We start from the raw sequence: 9,142 nt of genomic DNA, 5'->3' as shown, positions 1-9,142 counted from the left end.
GTACATATTAATGGGGTTTGGTGTGATATTTTCATACATGCCCACAGTGTGCATGGGTCAAATCCAATCTTCCTTTTTCTATAATCTTCCCTCTTTGCATTTACCAGACCCTAATAATCGTTATTCTACTTTCAGTTGACTTTTTTTAGCTTCCCCATATGAAAGAACATTAAATACAATTATCCCACTTCTGGGTAAATATCCAAAGGAAATGAAAGCATAGCAAAGAGATACCTCTATACCAGGGTATTTTGCAGCACTATTCACAATACCTAAGATATGGAATCAAGCCTAGGTGCCCATCAATAGATGAATGGGTAAAGAAAGTATCATATATATACAAAATGGAGGATTATTCCATAAAGAATGAAATCCTGTCACAAAAAGAATGAAATTGGGGGATATTATGTTAAAGGAAATAAGCCAGACACAGACAAGTACCAAATGTTCTCTCATATGTGAAAAATAACAACAAAAAAAAAAAAAAGAAAGAAAAATCTAGGACTACATGTTTCAGAGGGAATTGTTCAAGTTTATGGAGTTTTATCTCAAAATATTTGCTCTTTGGGAACAATTCATGATCATGCGTTCCTTAGGGTGAGGTATTTGAGATATTAGGTTTAGGTGTATGAATGGGAATTTTTGTGGGAAATTTGGTGAATGATCTCTGGGCGCACAGAGAGCTGAAATTTGGCAGTAAATCTCAGAGTAAAAAATGTCTTAAGCTGTTGAAAATGGAGATACAACATAGTAATGTTTATAAAATAACAGTTTTTTATAATGTAGTTTTTTTAAAAACCTTTATTTATTTGTTCATTTAATGTGATGCTGAGGATTGAACCCAGTGCCTCACACATGCTAGGCAAGTACTCAACCATTGAGCTACAACTGCAGGCCCAAATCCAACAATTTTTAAATTTAACTCATAAATTGATAATTTAATGAAATTCTGCTTTCTTAAGAATGGAATTTGGTAGCAATATATGCAAAATAGTATATGTAATAGATAGTGTTAGTTTCCTAGGATTTACCCATCTTTTCTCCCACAATAGAATTCTGGCTTTGTTAAGTATCCAGCCTTATCCCTTTACACACCAGGAAAGACTCAAGGTTAGACTTCTAACACTTTTGCCAGTGGTGGGCTCATGGTCATGTAATCCATACCTGGACAAAGAACACTGAAGAGCATTTCCTAGAAGCTGCTGGGAATGCTCTTTCCTACTCCTAGGTGAGTAGGTGAGAGCCTTGAAAAGTCAGTCTCTCTCCTACCAGAGATGAACAAGGAGACAGTTCATCCTGGTTGCTACTAGCAACCATCAATAACTATAGAAAAATTAGAAAAAAAAAGTCCTTTAGGAAAATGATGATCACTCTCAGCAGAGTTAAGATTAAAAAAGCAGTTTTTTAACACATTTTTAAAAATACGTTTCCTATTGAATAATAAGTTAATTTCATTATATTTATGGAATTTTTTAAATTAAGGAAAAATTGTGGGGCACAGTGGCACACACCTGTAATGCCAGCAACTTGGGAGGCTGAAGCAAGAGGATCTCAAGTTCAAAACCAATCTCCACAATTTAGAAAGGCCTTAAGCAACTTAGTGAGACCGTCTCAAAAAATGAAAAGGACTGGGGATATGGTTCATTGGTTAAGCACATGGATTCCATCTCTGGTACAAAAAACAAAAATTAAAGAAAAATAATTTTTGCTAATAATGTTTCTAAAAATTAATAATTATCCAGTATATTCACATAATTTTTAAATGTTTGATTTACATTATTTGAACAGTAAAACAAAACAAGCCAAATAATTACTCAGTGCCTTACATCTGTGACATCTCGTTATTTTCTTAAAAATTTATTTTTTCTGCATGTCAGTATTTTAAAAAATAAAATTATTTACAGTTTTCTCCAAAATTACAGTTATAGTTTACAGTTGGAAAATGGTTGACATATTTGATTAACTCTTTGTAGATCATTTTTTTCTTTTTAAATAGACATTATTTTCTAGAGCAATTTTAGGTTTATAGCAAAACTGAGCAGAAATATAAAAGAGTTCTCATTCACCTCTTTCCCTACACATGCACAAGCTCCCCATTATCAACATTCCACACAAGAGTAGTACATATTTTTCCTTTTTATTAGTGCACTATAATTACACATAATGGGATTTTTTGTTACTCTACGTGTACACACAATATAACTATAATTTGGTCAGTTTCATTCCCCAGTATCTCCCCTTTTCCCTTTCCTCCTGCCTCCTCCTGGATCCCTTTCTCTTCTCTACTGGTCTCCCTTCTACTTTCATGAGATCCCACTAAATTTTTTTCTCTTTTTTCTCTCTAAATTCCAAATATGAGAGAAAACATACAAACCTTTATTTTCTGAATTTGACTCATTTCACTTCATATGGTGTTCTTCAGTTCCATACATTTACCTGTGAATAGCATAATTTCAGTCTTCTTTATGGCTGCATAAAACCCCATGGTATATACATACCACATTTTCTTTATCCATACATTGATGTACATTTAGACTGGTTCCATAATTTGACTATTGTGAGTTTTGTTCTTGTTGTTGTTGCAATAAACATAGGTATGTGTGTATGCTGACTAATTCTGTAGAATAAATACCAAGGAGTTGTGTATCTGGGTCATGTGATGGTTCCATTCCTAGTCTTTGAGAAAACTTCATACTGAATTCTTTAGTGGTTGTACTAGTTTACAATCCTGCCAACAGTGTAAAGTATTCATCTTTCCCCATATCCTCTCCAGCATTTATTGTTATTTGTACTCTTAGTTGCTGCAATTCTAACTGGACTGAGATAGTTTTATTTGCATTTCTCTAAATGCTAAAGATGTTGAACATTTTTTCACATATTTGTTGGCCATTTATACTTCTTTTGAGAAGTGTCTTTGTAGTTCATTTACCCATTTATTCATTGGTTATTCATTTGTTTGTTGGTATTCAATTTGAGTTCTTCATATATTTGCAATATTAATCCCCTGTCAGAAGAGTAGCTATCAAATATTTTATCCCATTCTCGTAGTCACTCTCTTCATGCTCTTGATTCTTTGTTTTGCTGTGTATAAGCTTTTAATTTGATGCCATCCAATTTATTAATCCTTGGTATTATTTCCTATTATTATTTGTTAGAGTCTTATTGAGAAAGTCACAGCCTGCATCTACATGTTGAAATGTTGACCTGTACTGCAGAGTTTCTGGACTAAATCATAACTCTTTGATCCATTTTGAGTTGACTTGTGTGCAAGGTGAGAAATAGGGATTTAGCTTCCTTCTTCTACATATGGATATACAGTTTTCCCAGCACCATTTGTTTAAAAGGTTGTCTTTTCTTCCATGTATGTTTTGTCACCTTTGTCAAACATCAGATGACTATATCTATGTAGGTTTATTTCTGTCTTATGTTCTGTTCTATTGGTCTGTGTGTCTGTTTTTATGCCAGTACTATGCAGTTTTTGTTACTGTAGTTTTATAGAATAATTTAAGGTCAATTATCATGCTGCCAGCCTTTTTTGACTTAGAATTGCTTTGGCTACTGGGTCTCCTGTTCTTTAAATGAATTTTAGTACAATTTTTCCAGTTCTGTGAAGAACATCATTAGTATTTTGATGTAGATTTCATTGAAATTGTATAACACTTTGGTAATATGGCCATTTTAGCAATTCTTCCTATCCATGAACATGGGAGGTCTTTCTTATGTCTTCTACAGTTCTTTTATCTTTAATGTGCTATCATTTTATTTGTAGAAGTCTTTCACCTCCTTGGTTAAATTTATTTCTAGTGTTTTTGTTTGTTTGTTTGTTAGTTTTATTTTTTTGGGCAATTATGAATGGAATTATTTTCCTGGTTCTTTTTTTTACAAAATTTATTGTTGGTGTATAGGAAAGCTATTGATTTTTGTATGTTGATTTTATATCCTATGACTTTGTTTATTAGCTCTAAAAAAAGTCTTCTGGTGGGCCTTTTTGGATTTTCTAAATGTAGCAACATATCATTTGCAAAGAGTGAAATTTTTAACTTATTAGAACAAATTTAAATTTTTTTTAAAAAAAGAAGAAGAGTGATATTTTGACTTCTTCCTTTCCTATTTGTATACCTTTTATTTCCTTCTATTGCCTAATTGATATGGCTAAAGTTTCAAGAACTATATTGAATAGGAGAGCTGAGAGTGGGACATCCTTGTCTTGTTCCTGATTTTAAAGGAAATGCTTTCAGTTTTCCCTCATTCATTGTGATGTTGGATTTGAATTTGTCATATATATCCTTTATAATGTTGAGGAAATTCCCTCTATCTCTAGTTTCTTCAGTATATTTATCGTGAATGGGTGCCAAATTTTGTCAAAGGCTTCCTCTTCATCTGTTAAGATGACTATATGATTTTTGTCCTTAATTCTATTTATGTAATGAATTATACTTATTGATTTGCATATATGGAACCATCCTTGCATCCAAGGAATTAATTCAACTTGATCATGATGTACAATCTTCTTAATATATTGTTGGATATGATTTCCTAATATTTTATTGAGATTTTTGCATTTATATTTATCAAGTATATTGATCTATAGTTTTCTTGATATGTCCTTATCTGGTTTTGATATTAGGTGATACCCCACAATATGTAGATCGTAGCCAACTTTTTCTTCTATCAGACGCAGTGTCTCTGATTTGATATCTAGCTCCTTGATCCATTTTGAGTTAACTTTTGTGGCTGGCGAGAGAAAGGGATTCAATTTCATTTTGTTGCATATGGATTTCCAATTTTCCCAACACCATTTGTTGAAGATGCTATCCTTCCTCCATTGCATGTTTTTAGCCCCTTTATCAAATATAAGATAGTTGTAACTTTGTGGATTAGTCTCTGTGTCCTCTATTCTGTACCATTGGTCCACCTGCCTGTTTTGGTACCAGTACCATGCTGTTTTTGTTACTATTGCTTTGTAGTACAGTTTGAGCTCTGGTATTGCTATACCTCCAGATTCACACTTCCTGCTTAGAATTGCTTTTGCTATTCTGGGTCTTTTGTTTTTCCATATGAATTTCATGATTGCTTTATCTATTTCTACAAGAAATGCTTTTGGGATTCTGATTGGCATCGCATTAAACCTGTAGAGAACTTTGGGTAATATGGCCATTTTGATGATGTTAGTTCTGCCTATCCATGAACAGGGTACATTTTTCCATCTTCTGAGATCTTCTTCTATCTCTCTCTTTAGGGTTCTGTAGTTTTCATTGTATAAATCTTTCACCTCTTTTGTTAGGTTGATTCCCAAGTATCTTATTTTCTTTGAGGATATTGTGAATGGAGTGGTTTTCCTTATTTCCATTTCAGAGGTTTTATTGCTGATATACAGGAATGCCTTTGATTTGTGCATGTTGATTTTATATCCTGCCACTTTGCTGAATTCATTTATTAACTCTAGCAGCTTCTTTGTAGATCCTTTTGGGTCTGTTAAGTATATTATCATGTCATCCGCAAATAGCGATAATTTAATTTCTTCTTTTCCTATTTTTATGCCTTTAATTTCTTTTGTCTGTCTAATTGCTCTGGCTAGTACTTCGAGAACTAAATTGAATAGAAGTGGTGATAGAGGACATCCCTGTCTTGTTCCAGATTTTAGAGGGAATGCCTTCAGTTTTTCTCCATTTAGGATGATGCTAGCCTGAGGTTTAGCATATATAGCTTTTACAATGTTGAGGTAAGTTCCTGTTATCCCTAGTTTTTCTAGTGTTTTGAACATAAAGGGATGCTGTATTTTGTCAAATGCTTTTTCTGCATCTATCGAGATGATCATATGGTTCTTGTCTTTAAGCCTATTGATGTGGTGAATAGCATTTATTGATTTCCGTATATTGAACCAGCCTTGCATCCCAGGGATGAAAAGACAAAACCCAACAAAATAACAAATGGATAATAATAAGAAAAAAATGTGAAAAAAGAAACAAGTATGTGTATATGTGTATATTAATGAACCAATCAGAAAATGCAGCAAGACCACACACATACACACACACACACACACAAAAAAAAAAACTCTTAATGAAACATAAAAGAATTGTCTTTGCTAAGGTAATTAATACGGTCAACAAGATAGATATTCACTGCCTATATCAGACTTCCCTTCTTTCACTCATACATCTTGTCAATCATTGATCTTTTTACTACCTTTATAGTGTTGCCTTTCCCAGAATAACAAATAGTTGGAATTATACAGTATGTTCCTTCCAGATTACCTTCTTTTACTAGGTAAATCTTCATATCTTTTCATCACCTGATAACACACTTCCATTTAGTATTGAATAACATTATATTGTCTGGATGTATTGATGTTTATTCATTAGCCTACTGAAGGCCATCTTAGTGCTTCCAAGTTTGGGCACCTATGAATAAAACTGGTAATCCTGCTTCCTCCTGCTCCTTTATCTTTTCTCATTTTCTTATTCTTCATCTTCTTCCCAGTGTTTGGGAACTCAGGGCCTCATGCTAGGCAAGTGTTCCACCTCTGAACCATGATGCCAGCCCAAAGTTGCTAAGTTTTTTGTGTGGACAGTTTTTCTGTTCATTTGGGTCAATAACAAGGAGTGCAATCACTTGATCATCTGCTAAGAGTATGTTTTCAAAGAGTTAAGTTTTTTTTTTTTAAATTTCAATCTATATCCCAAAATGGCTGTACCATTTTGCAGTCTCACCAGCAATAAATGAGGGTTCTTGTTACTCCATGTCCTTGCCAGCATTTGGTGTTGTCAATGTCCTAGATTTTGGCCACTCTAACAGTTACGTAGTGGTATCTCATTGTTTAATTTGCATTTTCTTGATGACAAGTGATGTGGAGCATCTTTTCTTATGCTTATTTGCCATCTTTATCCATTCAGATCTGTTCAGATCTTTTATCCATTTTTAAATTAGATTGCTTGTTTTCTTATTGATGAGTTTTATGTGCTCTCTGTATAATTCAGATAAGTCTTTTATGAGATATGTATTTTGCAAATATTTACTCTCAGTCTCCGGCTTGTCTTCTCAACCTCTTGACAGTGTCTCTCACAGAAATCTTTTTAAAAATCCTGTCCCACTTATCAATTATTTCTTTAGCTTTTGACCTTTTTCTTTCATGAATCATGTCTTTGGTGTTATACATAAAGTAGTCATCACAAAACATAGGATAATCTAGGTTTTCTCCTATTCTCTTCTAGGACTTTCATAGTTTTACATTTAGGTATACAATCAAGCTTGAGTTAATTTTTGTGAAAAGAGCAAAGCCTGTGTCCATATTCATTTTTGGAGCATAGATGTCATTGTTAAAGACTCTTTGCTCAATTGTATTGCTTAAATAAGTTGACTGTATTTATGTAGGCCTATTTCTGGACTTCTTATTTTATTCCATTGACCTACTTATCACTTTGTTCACTGATTCCACACTGTCTTAATTATTATAGCTTTTATATGATGTCTTGAAGTCAAGTAGTATTTGCTGTCCAACTTTGTTTTTCTCCTTCAGTGTTGAATTGTCTATTTTTTTTTTGCCTTTTAATATAAACTTTAGAATTGGCTTGTTGATGTTTACAAAATAACATAGTGTGATTTGATTGAGATTGAATTGAATCTATAGCTCAAATTGGGAAGAATTGACATCTTCACAAAATTAAGTCTTCCTATGCTGAGAGCCATAGCCAAGTAGGAATGACGCATGGCAATTTCCTTGTCAGCCTACCCAATGTTGCTTAGAGGGAGGACTCTCCATTGTGGAAATGGGCTTGCCTTGGACCAGGTCATTTGCAATGACATTGCATGAATGTTTGAGAGTTTTGATTTGAAAGGTGACCTTGCTCAGGGATTAGGGTGGATCCAGGTTTAGGGTGGATCTGGGTTTAGGGTGGATCCTGCTGGGAATAGGGCGGTTCCAGGTTTAAGGTGGATCTTGCTGGGAATAGGGCATATCCTGCTGCCTCAGGCGCCTGCTCCTTGAGTTCCCGTTGAGTTCTCCCAGGATTCAGAGGGTATTTGGTATGCAGAGCCCTGTGGAGGGTGTTTTTTCCCCAGAATGTGCCGGTGAGAGTTCGGGAATAAAGAGTTGCTGTTGGAATCTACAAGTTTTTGTGGTGGCTGGGTTATTTTGTGCCCAGCCAGACTTCGGCATTCCTATATGAGTATGGAGTATCTATTCATTTACTTAGTTTTATTTTTTTTCACCAGAGCTTTTAAAGTTTTCTCACATAGATTGTAAATTATTTTATTAAACTTATACCTAAGAATTTCACTTTTGGGAGATGTTGATATAAATTGTAACATGGTTTTTTATTTCAAATTCTACTTGTTAATTCCTGTTACAGAGTAAAATCATTGACTTTCATATATTAACTTTGTGTCTGTCAGCCTTACTGTAATCACCCATAGTTCCAGTAAATTTTTTGTTTTTGTTGTTGGTGGTTTGGATTTTCTACATAAATGATCATATTATCTGTTATCTGTGGAAAAGACAATTTTATTTCTTCCTTCCTTATCTGTATCACATTTATTTTTCTTGTTTTGTTGCATTAGCTAGGGCTTCTAATATAATTTTGAGAAGAAGTGGTTCCTGATCTTTGTTCCTGATCTTAACAGAAAGGCTTCCAGATTGTAATCATTAAGTATGATGTCAGCTCTAGGGTTTTTGTAAATATTCCTTATTTACAAAAACAAATTCCAATTTGAGAAAGTTCCCTTCTATTATTAGTTTGCTGAGTTTTTTTTAAACTTTTATTACTATCAAGAATGAGTATTAGATTTTGTCAAACCCTTTTTCCATGTTTATTGATATTATCATGTTATTTTTCTTCTTTAGCCTGTTGATGTATTGGAATTTACATTGGATTTTGAATGTTGAATGAGCCTTGAATACCTGGAATAAATCTCATTTGACTATGTTCATATTTACTTTTATAAGTTTTTAAATTTAATTTGCTAGTATTTTGTTGATGATTTCTTAAAAATATTTGTTGTTGTTGTTGTTGTTGTTGTTGAAGATGGACATCATATCTTTATTTATTTATTTTTATGTGGTGCTGGGGATTGAACCTTGTGCCTCACATGTGCAAGGCAAGTGCTCTACCACTGAGCTACAGCCCCAGCCCCTTGTTTAGGA

Source organism: Ictidomys tridecemlineatus, chromosome 5 (assembly GCF_052094955.1).
Source record: "Ictidomys tridecemlineatus isolate mIctTri1 chromosome 5, mIctTri1.hap1, whole genome shotgun sequence".
NCBI lineage: Eukaryota > Metazoa > Chordata > Mammalia > Rodentia > Sciuridae > Ictidomys > Ictidomys tridecemlineatus.
Note: the sequence above shows the minus strand (reverse complement) of the source record.